Below are 16957 nucleotides of genomic sequence, written 5' to 3'. Positions count from 1 at the left end.
GAACCACGCTGAAACTCACACCTGGCAGGCGGCTCTCAAGCTTTCTCGTTGATTTGGCTCGTGTATCCCAGTTCAGTTTCTGAGCTCGTGCCCGTGCGTACATGCGCGCACACACGTACAATCACGCTTAGTAAGGAATGTTCTGATATACCTCTTGCCCGTAAATGCCACCTCAATGCCGTGTGTGACTTGCCGACACTCTTGTTGTCGTGAGAACTACCGGCAGCTTTTTTTTTCAGCGAGTGACCGACTTTGGCGTTCAGTCGCAGACGGTGAGTGTGCCAGACGCGTGTATATTTAGATGCGAACACCGGCTGCGCTATGGATGCGGACGCATCCACATCCGTTCAGAGGTTGCCGGCCAAAGTGGAAGCGACAGTTGCGCCACGGCGTGGCACTCGCGTGCGTCACTCGCTGTCGCGCGCTCTGTCAGTGCAATGCATTCTCTCACTCAACTATAGGGAGTCGGACGAGTGCAAAGCTAAACTGTACAAGCAAATCCCGCTGTTACGGGACCCAGGCGATGACATCTATTTCACAAAACAACGCCGTAAAAGGAAGAAGCGCTGAGCTTCGACCAAACTGACACGTGAGCTCATGTCTTTCTCAATACCCGTTTCCGTGAAGCTTTGAAACGTATTCTCCCAACAGTCGCGGTTTGTGAAGTAGCTTCAACAGTAAGCATGATGGTATTAACAGCGCGAATGAAACGACGGACGGTGTGAAAAAAACGCAGGACGAGCGCTCGTCTCGTGTGCTTTCACCCCGTGTGCTTTCACCCCGTGTGCCAACCCGCCCACCTTTCCACTTTAATACAGTAAGCACGATCTGAAGCGTCTGAACCTAAAACGTCGGTGCTGAGGTTTTGAAGAAAATAAGCCGTCAAAAGTTAAGCTTTAAGTGCGCTCTCTTATACATGGCATTAAAACTTCTCGATTTGAATTCGCCCAGCAGCGCTTATACCCAAAGCTCGTCTTTTCTTTCCTTTCTTTCTTTCTTTTCTCTCTCTCTCTCTCTCTCTCTCTCTCTCTCTCTCTCTCTCTCTAATACCATTGCTTTTATCTCGCTACGTCTCTTTTTTGTGGAAGACGACATTACAAGAGTATGTTGACTCGTTTACAGCGATGTCGACTTTATCAAGCTAATTCACGAAAATCTTGAACAATTGTATTTCTTACTCCTTTTGCTGTACAAAATCGCTGCCGCCCTCACGCCAATTCCAATGAGCGATCTGCTAGAAAGAACCACCGGTGTTTCCCTGTGTAAGATTCGATGTGAAACCCATGACTAGAAGCTCGTCATAGCTGCGAACAAAAATCTATCAACACCCGTGAACGGGGTTAGGAGTGTTTTTAAACTTGCGAAGAATCCTTGATTCGCATGCCTCTTGAAATGCGTCTAAAAGTCTTTAAGCACGGAAAAGCATTTCCATAGCAAGAAGAAAGAGCAGGCAGTGACTGCTTTAAGATATTAATCTAGAAGCTGCTGAAAAACCAAGGATACTCCAATTTGTGCAGCTCAAGTACCGCTCACATCTTGCACAGTTACAGTCATACTGTGCAGAATTTCTGTCCCTTCGAGCGCATAATAAATAGTAATAATATAGTAATAGTAATCCTAAGAGACAAATAAAGAAAGTAGAGCTATTTGAATTTAGAAGGATTTCAGAGCGTGATCTTGATGAGCGTGCCAGGCTCGGCAAGCACTACGAGTCGGACATGCGCTCCTCCGTTGACATAAGTTGCGTTACAGATCCTCATTTGCCGATTCTGACCAAAACCTGGAGTGAGATTCAAGCGAAAGTGCTTCAGCATTGCAGGTATTAATAGTGCCGAGAAAGTCGTGCATTTGCGAAGAAAAGCTGAAAAGACAGAGGTCACAAAATGTAAGCGAGAAAGTCGTACATTTGCGAAGAAAAGCTGAAAAGACAGAGGTCACAAAATGTAAGCGAGAGGACCGGCAAAAGAAAATAAAACAATAAAGGGACCAGCATTGCCAGTTTTTCCCAGAATTTTGTTTAGGTGTGCGACAGCTGATGCGCTTCAGTTGCTTGCTACACAGCTGAGTAGGAGCCCTACGCAGGTTTCGGCTCCCTAAATATTCTATTTTGATTCAAGTATCCGCCACTGGTGGCGTATCTCCATAGACCTCTCCAAAGAGCCACTGAAAAATCCAGGCCAAAGTCGTTGCTTTTTTAAAGAAAGATTGCTGGTCTCTGACATCTCAGTCGTCCCTATAGCGTTCTTTGCGCAACCGGGTTGACAGCAGCTTTTGACTCGGGCGTTTCTCATCCTCTCAGAGTTTTCCGCGGGTCAGTGGCCCTTTTGCTCTCTGCACATAAACACCTTCGCGCCTGCTTCAGAGAAAGCAAATAAACACTTTCGCAACAGCCTCACAACGGTTACCTCTGTTGCCCACGTCACTTTCTCGAAGAGTGGCGCCCATTCATCCCTGGCCGCCTTTTGGCTTGAGCGACGTACTGAATGACCACGAGGTCTTTCTATGCCATGTACCCCACGTAACTTAACCCAAAATATTAAAATATGCAAGTGTCACGTAGCTGTGTGTGTGAGTTATTTTAGTGAAAAATGGGAATAGAAAAGTACAGCGCCGTTACTGCCTCTCGTGCGAGGGCACTTCCACAGCGCTGTACGGGTGAGGGAGAGGAAGAAATAGTAAGAGAGAAAGATTGGGGGCATAGGGGTTAGGAGCCAAGCTGAACAAAACCAAAATTATGCCCGCGAAAAGTACCGGGCGACATACCATGTTTCGAGGGCTTTCTTCCAGGCTTGGAAACAAAAACTTTCCTGTCGCACGTGTTTAGCAACAGAAAGCTGGATTAGGAATTTTTCAGTATGGTGTACAATTCTCGCATTGACAGTTTTGCTCCGATTGTAATATTTGAGAAGTTGATTAATTAATAATAACTAGTTATGTAATTAGGCGAAATACAAAAAAAATTATCACTATCTCCATGCGACGGCAGACAACATTAACTGGGATCTGTTCATCTACGTGGCACTTCCATATTTCTAAATTTTGGCACAAGCTACGTGGGGAAACATGGTATACGAAATAACCGTAAGTTTCTAGATTCTTCACAGCAAACGATCGCTTCTGCGTAAACCATCAATCTTGTACACGCCGAAGAATAGCGCTTAAACAAAAACAATTGCCACTGAAAGATATAAAACTGTGAGAGAGAAAGGAAGAGCAGATATGTCTCACCCTCTGCTAGCTACTCAACCGAGGCTCACTTTCATATTCACCTGCAGCGGCGCTTAACGCAAATACTTTGTTTCCTGATTGCAGATCTGCCTGCAGGGTTAGGATCTTCGACAATGTAGAGCCGTACGCTTTTCAATGTCGGCAAGAACAGCTTGACTGGCTATACTTGGCGCATTTGTGTTAGCGTGATTGTCTGCGTGAGAAAAAAAAAACATAGCCGCACAAGGACACATTGACGGGACTGCACTCATCCTGCCATTATGTCCTTAACCATAATTTTACAGCCATAGTTACGGCTAGCTTTAGCTAACTTATAGCTAAGATTATAGCTGACTATAATGTCCTCCTCAAAACGAAGTGTCTACGTGAAATAAAACCATAGACACATGGTATAAGTGATACCGGAAACGTCCTCTAAAAATACGCACCAAATTGCAACTGTTCTGCAAGTAACGTGGTTTGCTACCGAGAGGATCGCGCGTGAAACGACACACCCAGTGTTGCTGTCAGCGGCTTTCCCTTGTTTTCCCAGGGCCGAGCGAGTAGCACGCAAACGACTCTTGCCAGGATGGCCCTCGCACACTCAGCGCTTCCCCGGCTGCGATGTTTGGCCGCTGGAACGGGTTATTTTTAACCGCTAAAAACAAACTTAAACTGATGAGTCGCCCCAGCTAGTTCTTTAGTCAAGGGCGCCGTCCGCCAGAAAAGAAGACGGTGACGCGTAAGTGGTTTATTTTCGCATTTATTTATCACGGCACTAAATAATTATTTCCCATTCTTTGGTTCTGGTTCATGCGAATGATCCTGGTAAAGCTTTATTGAAATGTCGGTGACTCACTGGCCTACTAGGTGCAATGGGGTTGGGGAAGCAAATGTCGACAGGGTTATAGCTAGCTGGATCATACTTTCTTGCGGTTGAAAAGACGCATGTAAGACATCTAAAAACATGTTCATTCCTACGTGGTCGTTTCTTTACATGTCTGCGTACTTTGTACACTCCGACAGTAGGTTCCTGAAGGCTGAAACGGCTGCTGTGTTGCGTACCAGGCTGCCACTTTGGATCGGTGGTGGCTGTGCCGCCATGTCATTGGAAAACGCCCTATTTCCTTACGTGCAAGCCAGCGCGCAAGAATACATCGGGCGTAGATGCGACAAAATAACGAAATACGGAACATACTCCAGTTGTATTCGGACTTCTCGATAGGGCAACAGGCAAAATGAAATTAAGAAAAAATAAGGTTTTGTTTTCTAATTCCACACTATTGCTACATTCCAGCAGGTTGTAGAACTGGGAAAGCTGGTGAACATTCATGGTGGACAGAGCTAACAGAACAGTCGAACGCCTGTTATGTCGTTCGTTCGTTCGTTCGCTCGCTCGCTCGCTCGCTCGTTCGTTCGTTCGTTCGTTCGTTCGTTCGTTCGTTCGTTCGTTCGTTCGTTCGTTCGTTCGTTCGTTCGTTCGTTCGCTCGCTCCTTCCTTCGTTCGTTCGTTCGTTCGTTCGTTCGTTCGTTCGTTCGTTCGTTCGTTCGTTCGCTCGCTCGCTCGCTCGCTCGCTCGCTCGTTCGTTCGTTCGTTCGTTCGTTCGTTCGTTCGTTCGTTCGTTCGTTCGTTCGTTCGTTCGTTCGTTCGTTCGTTCGTTCGTTCGTTCGTTCGTTCTGTTGGCGCTATCCGTCATTATGACACTTTTCTCAAACTTCCTTAGACCTTGAGGGGACAATTATCACGGTATGACCAGCAATCGCCATTACTTGTTATCATAAGATTGGTACATTCTGGTGAGAAGAATCAAGTATAAGAAAGTGTCAAGAGTACGGTCAAGTACAACCAACCGAGCAATGGGAGAGAGAGAGAGAAACATTATTTAATCAATGCAGGAGTTGTTTGCCTGGCCACACATTTGGAATGCTACTCCATATGGCAAGGGTGATGCATGACATGAGCCCTTCATGTATAATGCACACGCGCACAAAATACCCACAAACACACAGTATAACAAATGTGATACAGACCCCACTTGACATCGTCGCATAACGTATTTGTCACGGCGTAGGTGTTTGTTTTTGTGATACCCAGTGACCCAAGCTGGCGTCGAAGACGTTAATTGGCCGTATTGGCAGTCAGCGCTCGTCCTGTCGTGGTTGTTTTCTTGTTCCTGTACTCGTCCCTCAGCGCTGCTTCAAGTTGTATTCTAAGAATGGTTCCGTTGCGTCCAAGGCGCGTACCAGTAACTTCTCGAAGGCCCAAGTACACGGTTCGGCGCAATGAAGCCGCCAAGTAAATTTATGCAGATTTGATAGTATATAGCTCATGAGACTGCATAGCGCGTGTGGACATATAAAACGTGATTTGATTTGAGTCGCCGCACACATTACACTGTGAAGAGCACGTAAACCGCAGTTTGTGCAAGTAGTGGCTCGTATAGGCGACGTTTAGCCGAATACGCTGTCACCACGTACGAGCACTTCTTGTAAGGCCACTTGCCATGTGACCGGAGTGAATCACCATAATAAGCCAGTACGTAAGTTTGTACACGTGCCGTGACAACCTGTGCAAATTGTACGGTTCAAATGGCTGCCGCTGGGGTAGTGGACGTCATAAAGGGGTCATTTCTAAGCCGGTTCTCCGGTTCCGTTGTTTTTGATGTCTTGCTCTTAACAATGAAGTGGGACCCGGGAGACCTGGGTCATCGCCAATGATTCTTTAGTTCAAGGACGTCGTTTGCTGAGAAAAGATATGCTTACTGCATATTTGTATTTATTTTCCCGTAATCTCAAGCACCGCTTTATTAGTACTTTTGTCTATCACTACAGGAACAAAATTATGACATATACTGAGGTCACCTGCGTTTTATGTTGTAAACATTAAAAGAAGAGTTGGCGCTTCGCGCTACTTTAATTCTGCCGACATTTCGCAGAAAGATCGCATTTTATGGTCCTGAACGTCCGATATATGCAGTTTCCTCTGTCATTTGCTTAGTTTGTAAAAACAAAATGGAATTTTCATTTCGCTGAGGTCCTCTTAAAGTCCACACTGCGCGTCCCAGCATGTAAAGGAAGCCAATCGTGAAGGTCAAATTCTGCCATACCGCGGACGCTGGAAGCAGCCGGATTACGTCATAGTGGCCATATTTTATACACAATTTATGGTCAGGGCCGCAGGCAACGGCATTTAGAATGTTTCTTTTTCGTTCCTTTCTTGATATTTTTTCTTGCGACAGTGCCAAGTAAGTGTGCCAGCTGTTATGCTGATTAATCAGGACCAGAAAATTAGATATTGATGCGAAATTTTAAGCAAGAACAAGGCAGCAGTAATCGCAATACCCTTTCTTCCTCGCAATCTTTAAAGAAATAAATATGTCATTCTAAACATTTACACCTTTCATTTACGCCTTTCGGAACTTACGTCGTTTCCAAACGACAATCGTTATCTGCCTTGCACGCACTTTCTTTCTTGAACGCTGTACGCCCGATACATTCCCGTCAAGAACGCTGTGCCATGCTGAGAAGCTCGTGCCGTTGGTGACCTGAAAGTATAGGAAACGGAGCGCATAATAAAGTGACATGAAAGACAAACGTGATTATTGTTCGGGGAGAGGATACGTAGAATGTCCTACAGAAAATTGCTACAGGTTGAGCTCTAGCAAGGTGGCTGATTTTACTAGTTGGTAATCCATACTGAACGGAAACGTGAACTCTGGCACTGCGATTGCTCAGATGCTATAGATATTGTAGTTAGTACACGCATTTTCTTTCTTTCTTTCTTTCTTTCTTTCTTTCTTTCTTCCTTTCTTTCTTTCTTTCTTTCTTTCTTTCTTTCTTTCTTTCTTTCTTTCTGTTTTCTTTCTGTTCTTGTAGGACGCATTGCTCGAATAGTTGGTTCATTAGTTGCGGGTTTAACAAGCGCAGACCTTCTGACAAGGCGCCCAAATAGACAGAGACAGATATAGAAGATACAGGGCACTTTCCTTCCATCTTTCTTTCTTTCTTTCTTTCTTTCTTTCTTTCTTTCTTTCTTTCTTTCTTTCTCTAAGGTGAGAAGCGAGCCAAGCAGAGTACCGAGCTCGCCTCATCAATCCTCCTAATTGACGCGAAGCCTTGGTCGTTACTATAGCCTGCGGCTCGTCTCCCGAAGCGTTTCACCCGCCGATCCGCGAGCAGCGAGCTTGCACCGTGCGCGCTATGCTAAATCACGCCAATGATTTCCGATAGCGCGCGTGCGTCGAAACGATGTTTACGAAGGCTCACGTGCCCGACGCAACTGAATTCACGGTCAGGCAGCTGCGCGGAGCGAATGCGAACACGACACGACGGAAATTAGTTCGCCTTCTCCGCGCCGGCCTCCTACGTGCGGGAAAGCTCACTGTTTTTTCCCGCATATTGGAAAGAGTGCGGATATTTTCGGGAGGAGAGTGGGCGGTGCGCAAGGACGTGTCGCGCATTCTTCTCGCGTTGCTGCTACAGACGGGTGTGATCGACCTATGGCGACATGTTTGACGCGGAAAGAGACACACTGGCGGTGAAATTGCCGACCAAGTCTGCCGAGCTAACCCGGCCTTTATCAACATCATCATCAACACCACCACCGATATACGTATATCATACACCAGGTTGGCGTCATTTTTTTTTTCTATCTTTAGCAGAATTTTTAAAATTTAACATGTGGAATATAGCCCCGGATTACTGATTGGGGAGCTGGATTACTAGAAGAGGTTGACAATATTACACTGAAAATAAAAATTGGCTAATTGACAAAATTTCACTTATCAACATTTATCTGATTACTTTAGAGCAGGTATTGTAATATATACGAATAGAAAGCGGTTCCAGGCGCATCCACTTGGAACGAATTTTCAAACTAGCACGAGTCAGAACGCTATCAAACTTGCGGTAAAAGTGCACTGTTGTTCTACTTGCGTTTTTAGCGAAATTCCTTTTTTTAAGGATTGAAGCTGCGAAAATTGCCGATAGACCAATGCATCGGGTCAAAAACCTCTGGCAACGCACCTCTCGAAATTGGCGTCATCTTCATAGTTCGTTCCAAGTGGATGTACATCGACTTTCGAAGCCACCGGCTGCATTTCCGTAGATTGCACTATGCTCCGTAATATTATATTATAGTTTAAAGTTTAATTACCAACGCTTCAGTAAATAGTCAAATACTCATTTTGATTTCTCTTGCAAATAATGTTCGCCTCTAAGAGTAATCTAGCTCAGAACAAGAATTTTGCAACATGGGGGGGGGGGGGCACAAGGGATATATATACATATATATATATATATATATATATATATATATATATATATATATATATATATATATATATATATATCTTACTTACATCTCTTAGTTATACATGCCTATACAAAAGAATAAAAATTATTAGGGAATCGGTATGGCGCTTCGGTCTAAAAAGGTGCGGAGGTTCAGGTAACGGGATCACATGCGACGATGGATGCCCGCTCTGCGTGCAAACTTCCAGAAAGAAGGCAGTGTGCCGCGAGCTCGATTGTCGGCGATCGCACTGGTGCTTTCTTTAAAGCAGGTGATATACGGTAGCATGTGCTTTAAGTTGGCATTTGGAAGGACAAAACCAATCTCCTTTTTTATAACGAATGCTCGTTTTTTTTTTATCATCATAGTTATTTACGACAATATTCGATAGCGTTTCATGGTACCAGTTGAGCTGGTACTAATCGTACCAGCTCTAATACTTCAGCTATAAACGCAGAAAACGCCTGGTTCCGTAAATCTGACCTTCAAGCTCAGCCAAGGTCAAACTGCGACTTAGCCCGCCTAATACGTTTTTGAGTGTTTCGATAAGGCACTAAAGTTCTTCTTCTAACACTAAAGCGGCCCATACCTTGTCTGTATTGAGAGTTCTTTATTGTGCATAATAATAAGGTTACAAATCGGTTACAAATTGTGACTCTAAGGCACCCTTCACAGCATCAAGTCTGCATTACGTCGCACAACTTACGAGCAGACGATATCTGACATCAGGGAAGTTCACCACCATGCTATGAAAAGAGGGCACACCATTATATTTCAACGGATACCTGCTCACTGTGGCATCGTCGGCAACAACCTAGCTGACAAGGCTGCCCGGTCTGCCCACGAAGATACCCAGACGCGTTCAGTACCTTTGGCGAGGTCGGACGCTGCCAGGGAACTTCGCCTACATGCACGCAAAAAGTCGCAAAATGTCTGGAGTTCAAGTGCCTTCAATTGCCGATTATATAAACTGGACCCCACGCTACGGCTACAACTGCCATCTAGCCTTTCCCGCGGCGAAGCAACCTTGCTGTACCGCTTGTGGCTGGTAGTAGCGTTCACGAACTCATACTCCTATCGTTTGGGAATGGTCGAGAGCCCGATGTGCGATTCCTGTGGGTGCGAGGAGACCATCGAGCACCTATTGTGTACCTGCCCCCGCTACGATGTACAACGCCTCTCTCTGCGGGAGACTTTACACCGACTGTACTCAAGACCTTTCACCGAGTCAAAGATACTCGGACCGTGGCCACACCCGTCACTGGCACGAAAGGCGAATCGTGCATTAGTGCAATACTTGAAGTGCACCGGCTTAAGAGACCGTTTATAGTGTCCCTGTGCATAATGTCCCGGCCACACGCATTCAGTGCTCACTTTCTCCCCTTTTCTTCTTTCTATTCCCCTTTCCCCCACCCCCAGTGCAGGGTAGCAAACCGGATGTTCTTCTGGTTGACCTCCCTGCCTTTCCTGTCCTTGCTTTCTCTCTCTCTTCTCAGACTGAAATATTAAATGTGCGAAACAATAACTAAAGAACGGCGCACGCAAAATGCCGCGCTTCTACCAGAAAGCTCGCCTTTGTACACGCATAGCGTTAATCGCCAGCGTTTCCCGGTAAACACTTTCTGCGGGAAATTCGGCGATTTCCATAAGTTCCCATTCTTTCAAACTTCGCAAATGTTTCGATGCCCGATTGGGCCGCGAACCTGCTGCCTGCACAGCGCGCAACCGGGAATCTTTGCCTAAATTAACATTCGCTGGCTGTGAGGTTGCGGTTATCAGTAGACGAAAAAGAACGCTTTGGCGCGTGTACGCCTGCTTGTGGCTGCTATTAGAGGCGCTGGTTCTTCATGTTCAGAATGTCTGGACTGCCTATGCATATGCATGTTGTTCTGAACCGTTCCCTGCGTCTCTTATATAGCAGCAAAGCTCAGTCGGTTTTGTCTCAGGAAAGCTATCCGCGCACGCAACATCCGTGTAGGTATGGGGGCGCCGAACAAAGCGCGATCAGTGTGACTGGCGCACGTTTACTCTCAAAATATCCGCTGATCACACGTATACCTGTGCTTCGAAGCACTGGAGCATAGTCCATTGTTTCGCACAGCGCAGGTAACGAGCGCTCCGCAACCAAACCTCAGCTACGCAGATGGCACTGTATCGTGCAATATTCCATAAATGGCATCACCATGCCGTTTGCCCCACGCCATTTTGACCTTCGCTTTATTTTATTCACCGATATGGCAAGCATAGCTTCATGTGTGGCTTCTCTCATGCTTTAAAAAACTTTAATGTACCACATATTGAGCAATACAAATCTGAATCGGAAATGTTTCATGTTGCTCTACAATTTTCTCAGGGACACATTTCATGTTATTTTAATATTTGAGAAGTTTATTAAATAATTAAATCTAGTTGTTTAATTAGGCGGAACGCATAGAATAGTCGACAACACTACGTTGTTTCTGTCCAGCTACGTGGCAGTTGAATATTTTTAATGTTCGGCTCAAGACTCGGCGTCCCATAGCTAAACAGCCACCCTTCTGCCGGCTCCGTCCAGCGTAAAGAGGTAACCCCAATGACGACTCCTTACTTCCTTCCTTGAAGATCTCTGGCTTCTTTTCTTTTACCCTATTGTTAGTTTCGATGGCTGACACTGTCACCTCGGCGGTGCAGCGCAAAGCGTGCATCTTCGAAGGACACTGAACCTCGCATAACACTGATCACTCATGTCCAAAAATTTTACCTCATGCTGCCTCTACCGCGGGTCCCTCAGGCGAGGGGTGGGCGACAGTTCACCGCATTCGAGTTCACCCGCCGCAAACGCATGCACGCGCAGCGCGCACATAAGTTTTCGGCGCGAAGCACTGAACTCGAATGCGGTGAACTGTCACGCAGCGCGTGCAAGAGCGCCGCAAACGCAAGTTTGCGCAAACTTCCTGCACTGCGCAAACGGTCGACTGGCGTGGCCACCCGCATTTCTAGCGGCGCTTACACGAGAGCCGCCACCTGCAGCTGCTCCCTCGCAGTCGCTGCCTTTTCAGCCCCGGAAAAGGCGTCGCACCACTCGTAAAACATTTCGATTGTGCATTGTGTTTGCCTTAGTGGCGGGGCACTGAGGACAGAGCACTCCGGGTGTCTGTGAACAGCGTCGCGGCGCCTTTGTGTGGTGCGGCCTCGCGGCACCACAAGAGGGCAGTCGGATCGGCAAGTGTCCCGTTTAAAATTGCCGTCCCAATTTCTCCGTTCTTTGTTCTTCGCTTCTGCATCTGCCGGTTCGTTTTACAGCGAATAGCTGTTCATAGGATGTTACCGCGCGGCAAATTCTGGAACGTATAATCGAATATGGTTACGCGCACAATACCGCGCCGTGCAATTCAGGGTCCGTGTTGCAAAAGAAAAGAGAGAGAGACAGTCGTACGTTAGGACTGTTCGTAAAAGCAGTTGTCAGCCGATCGTAAAGTTTTACATAGTGTTAGAAATGGCTACTAGCCAATGGCAGGCAGGTCTTGGAAACGAAAAGTTTACTGAATTCAGACCAACGGTCGCTCTGGTATACTTGGGCTAGTTGGTGAATCACAACAGTTGGCGAGCTATTACGTTTAATTACACTTCAGGCGTCAAAAGTACTAGGTGAACGAACGAACGAACGAACGAACGAATGAATGAATGAATGAATGAATGAATGAATGAATGAATGAATGAATGAATGAATGAATGAATGAATGAATGAATGAATGAATGAATGAATGAGCCATTTATTTGCAATAATGGTCTAAAGCCTAAGTAGGAGAAGAGTGGCAAAGGTAAAAAGGAATATACAGTGGACTCCGCGTAATCTAACTAGCTTAAACGGAAATGCCGGATAAATGGAACAATTATACCAATTCTGGTTGGCCGCCCATAGGCACAATACTAGCAAACTACGGTTGACCCTAACGCATCTTTTGCGAACTCCCAGTTAAACGAGAATTTAACCGAAACTACCACGTATACCTCATCGGCGTATGGAACAGGAAAAGTCCGGCAAATATTTCAAGTGGTAATGCTCCAAATAGTGAACCAGATAAAAATCCATCAGGCATTGCGGGAAAGTCGCCGGTCAGTGAAGAGCCGCACAAGAAAAACAAACTATAACTGGACGTTCTGGAGTCACGGCAACGCACCTTCATGTATTACGCCACCATCATTCATTTCAGCTCGCTCTCATAACGACGCACGGGCCCCGGCACCCAGGTTTAGGCGAGAAATTGAAACTGAGGGACGCGCGTGGGAGACTGCTATGCTTGGCGTCTGTTGACTAACTGACCTCCGTGCTGCGTCAGCTCCAGAACGGCCACTCTTTGCCGCACCAACCTCGCCAACCAACCTCGCCGCCTTGCGGTGCGTCAGCAAATGACTCGACGGTCGCGCGTCCAAAAGGAAATACCGTTTTTACTCGCGTACTATCTGGCTAGCTGAAAGAGAGCCTGCGCACGTCAGGCCCGAAGGTGCGGAGTCCAAGCATATCACTGTACCCTCCTTCCCACGGCGGCTCGACGATGGCCGCGCCAGCGTTTGCTACAGTAATTTTTAAAATTAAATTATGGGTTTTTACGTGCCAAAACCCCTTTCTGATTATGAGGCACGCCGTAGTGGAGGACTCCGGAAATTTCGACCACCTGGGGTTCTTTAACGTGCACCTAAATCTAAGTACACGGGTGTTTTCGCATTTCGCCCCCATCGAAATGTGGCCGCCGTGGCTGTGATTCGATCGCACGACCTCGTGCTCAGCAGCCCAACACGATATCCACTGAGCAACCACGGCGGGGTACAGTAATTTTAGTAAGAAAGTCTACGGCAGCCACATGAACGCATGAATTACATCAGGCTAAGCGGTGACAGCGAAAACGCCGGAGAAGGTATCGAATTAATACTTTCCTTGCAGGCGTGGCATTGGAGGTTGTATATTTGTGGTATTCGTGGCATAGTGGGCGATGCCAGAGGGCATACATATATACGCCTCCGTCGCGTAACACGCGCGTATTGTCGAGTGCGGATATCACAGGGGTGCGGATCTCGCACGAGTAAACACGGCAGACACTCTCGGCCGACACCACCGGGACTCTCAAGCATTTGGTATAGCAGGGCTAGGCATAACAGGCGCGTTTTTGATGGTGTCATTTGTTTCCAGACATGCGTGCGCCAGGGATTCCTTTCGGTGCAGATTGCATACGGTTTCTAAGACCAGATTCCTGTTGAGACTTACTTAGAGGCCAACGCAGGTGCCTATGCCAATTTTCTTCTTCCTTTTTTTTTTTTCAGTGGCACTTCAATCAGAGTAGGGATATGGCAAATCAGTTCTGCGGAATTCCGCAAGGTGGGGGAAGGTTCACGGAATGAAAAATTGACGTCCATCCGTATGTAGCACTGAGCTATAAAGGAAACCCACACGGGTTTCTTCGAAACAAAGCTTCGCAGCTGAAGCAAAAGTTGTCCTGGTTTGGGATTCGAGCCCGGGACCAACGCTTTTCTGGGTCGGTCGCTCATCTGAGCTAAGCAGGAGGCTATCAGATTGTAGCGCGATGGCGAATTATCGACAAGTTCGAAGCAGAAGGACAACGAATATGGCAAATCATTTGAGCCTCCACTGCAGTTGATTCTTAACATCAAATTCTGCTGTGGTGTGACCGTGCACATATACACGGTGTTTCAGCGAACACGTTGAAAAAATTTGAGAGGCTGCTAACACCAGATAGCAAGGTTCCTGTTCACGAGCTGGTCTACTCGAACAGCCGGGCATTACTTGCACAAAAAGATTAAAATTCACAGTCGACTAATTAGCGAAAAAAATCCCTGATAATATATTAACCAATTGCCTTATAGCTCATATTGTAATTTACAAATTCTAGCCGTGGAGTTCGCCAGGCGGATTCACTTGGAACGAATTCTCAGGATGACACCGGTTTCGGTATATTAATTCCCGATCTCTGCGGAAAAATGCGTCGGTGTTCCACTTACTTTTGTAACAAAATGTCGTTTTATGCATTGAATCACAAAAGTAACTGGAACGCCAATGCATTTCTCCGCAAAGTTCGGGAATTAACATCTCGAAAGTGGTGTCGTCCTGAGAATTCGTTGCAGTGGATCCGCCTCGCGAACTCGACGGCTAAAATTTGTAAATTACAACATGGGTCATAAGGTAATTGTCAAAGCTTAATTAATGAGTTCTTGTTAATTATTCGATTATGAATTTCAAATTTTTGTGCAAGTTATGTCCACCTCATAAACTAGAATTGCGCTATCTGTCATGGGCAACCTTTAAAATTTTTTGAAAGTGTTCGCTGCAACAACCGGTATAAGCCATGGAGGGGAAAAACCTCCTAATCTAAGCTCTTTCAACTGCGGGAACATGCTCGAGATCTTGTAGAAGTAATTTATTGACGCAGTGAGGAAATAGAAGGAAGTTGGGTATAATTTAAAGATTACGATTACAACTCCTCTTACCTGAAAGAAAAAATATTTGTGTTACGTGCCCAAACCACAATTTGATTATCAAGCACGCCGTATAGCTACTAATCTACCGCAGTTATTATTCCTTACCTGGAAGATGAATATTATGATGATAAAAAACACACGTGGTGGCGACATATGGAGCACTAGTGGGCTTCTAGAAAGTTTTCAAAAAGCTAACATGACCTGAAAACCTTGAATAAGAAAATCGCTGGTGGTGGTGGTGGTGGCAGGAGCGGCGGTGGCGGTAAGTTGTAGCAACAGACCGGTTTAGCCTGGCGATCAAGGCCGGCATTTGGTCCGCCCGAGGGTCTATTACAAAATCAATGTGGTGTTTCACCACACGTCCTTCAGGCTAGTCTATCTCAAGAATCGGATAAGGAGACGTGAAGCAACGCTTGTGAGCGCTACAGTGAAAGCGTTTACAATTTATTACGCGACATGTCCTGAACCCGCTTTAACGTTTGCAGTTGTGCAGCTTCAACGTTTCAGTATTGCACCTCTCCGGCTTTTTGGCCGAGCACGTTTTCATAAACTCCGGTCGTCTGCTCACTACATGCACGCACCACACCCCGGTGGTGTGCTGCGCACATAAGCGTACCGCCCCTCAGCACACATGTACATTCATTCCTCACTTGAACGTTTGCATCATCCTCTTTTTTTTTATGTGCCATCTCTGTGTGGGTGGTTTGGTGTTTTGCTTCAGTCAGGAATAAGCTGTCACTAGCTAGCTGAATTTGCCAAATCTTTAACACTTGTTTAGGGCGCAGGAGTGTTGTGTTCTCTGAGCTAATCAAGATGCGATGAACGCTTCTTCCTTCGAAGATGGGAGGTGGTGGGTTCGAACACCTTGTGGTGTATATTGTGAACCGACTACCGGTAAAACCGTGATTACGTGCAGCTGTACTTGGCGCCTCTGCGTGGAGCGCATAATTAGCCGCACGGCGAACTAGCCCAGGACGTGATTTACTGAGCTCATCAACGCCGCTGGCTCAAGCCATCTTAGTTTCTACGCATGTGGTATTTCGAGAGCAAGACGGGTGAATGTGGCGGCCACAGCGGTGAGTGATGGGATACGAACGGCAACAGTTAAGTCACTGCCTTAATGTGACGGCACAGTCGGTGCTGCAAGTAGTATAGAGAAAGAGAGAGGAAAACAAAGGAAAGGAAGGGAGTTAAACAGAAGAAGTCGGGTCTGCTACACGTCAAGGGATAAAAAAGGGAGTGGGATTCAAAGAGATGGGAAGGGAGAAAGGCGAGTACAGAAACCGGAATCTGCGCACAACGTTAAAGCGCCATACGTCACTATCACTGTCTATCTCGCAAGCCCGAAGACCGCAGGAAGCGAACTAGCGCTTCGGCTGTCTTTAGCGCGCAGGCTGCAAATAGTAGGTCTCTCTTCCCGTTGTAGGGCGAGCTAACTGATAAGCTAGAGCTACAGGAAGCAATGAAAAGAAAGGCGAGTGAGTAAGCAGGGTGACTGTTCTCTTGGTAGCGCAGGCTTAGAAGCAACAACAGCAGTTATCTTTTAAACCTGCGGCCCCTCTAATACAGAATATGCTCGCGAACACGAGAGTGCGCCGCCCGCGAGCCCTGGACACTGTGTGCTGAGGTCTGCATGTGTTGGTGAAACGTACATACACATTTTTCAAGCCACGGTAGCAAGTCTAACGGCTCTGACGAAGAACAGTACGCCTGTTGAAACGATTGGCTCCGCGGTGCCATTCTTTGTTGAACCACAGTTGTTCTCTTCTGTCTTGCTTTGATATTTAACTGCGTGCGACTTACATGCAACGTGTGCGGGCGCTTGGTCTGCTTGCAGAGTAGCAGATTTGGTTAAAGTTGTCCCGCGACCCATACATGCCTCCACTGCGCGGCGTTTATCACGTCCCTGATGCCGCGCGAGAACTCGCTCACGATATGAGATGTCAGATAATCATTGAATGTATAATCGTACTTTCCACAAATAGC

General features: G+C 46.5%; 1 protein-coding gene across 1 annotated transcript in view; it reads left to right on the top strand.

Moving 5' to 3' along the window:
* The first annotated feature begins 465 nt into the window (after positions 1–465).
* LOC142579298 (uncharacterized) overlaps positions 466–16957 on the top strand; it is a 109719-nt gene continuing 93227 nt past the window's right edge. The window contains exon 1 of the mRNA XM_075689345.1: positions 466–589. The gene's annotated coding sequence lies outside the window, so the exon portion shown is untranslated. The remainder of the gene's footprint in view (positions 590–16957) is intronic.

Source organism: Dermacentor variabilis, chromosome 4 (genome assembly GCF_050947875.1).
Source record: "Dermacentor variabilis isolate Ectoservices chromosome 4, ASM5094787v1, whole genome shotgun sequence".
Classification (NCBI taxonomy): Eukaryota; Metazoa; Arthropoda; class Arachnida; order Ixodida; family Ixodidae; genus Dermacentor; species Dermacentor variabilis.
This window is presented reverse-complemented; position numbering and strand designations above follow the sequence as displayed.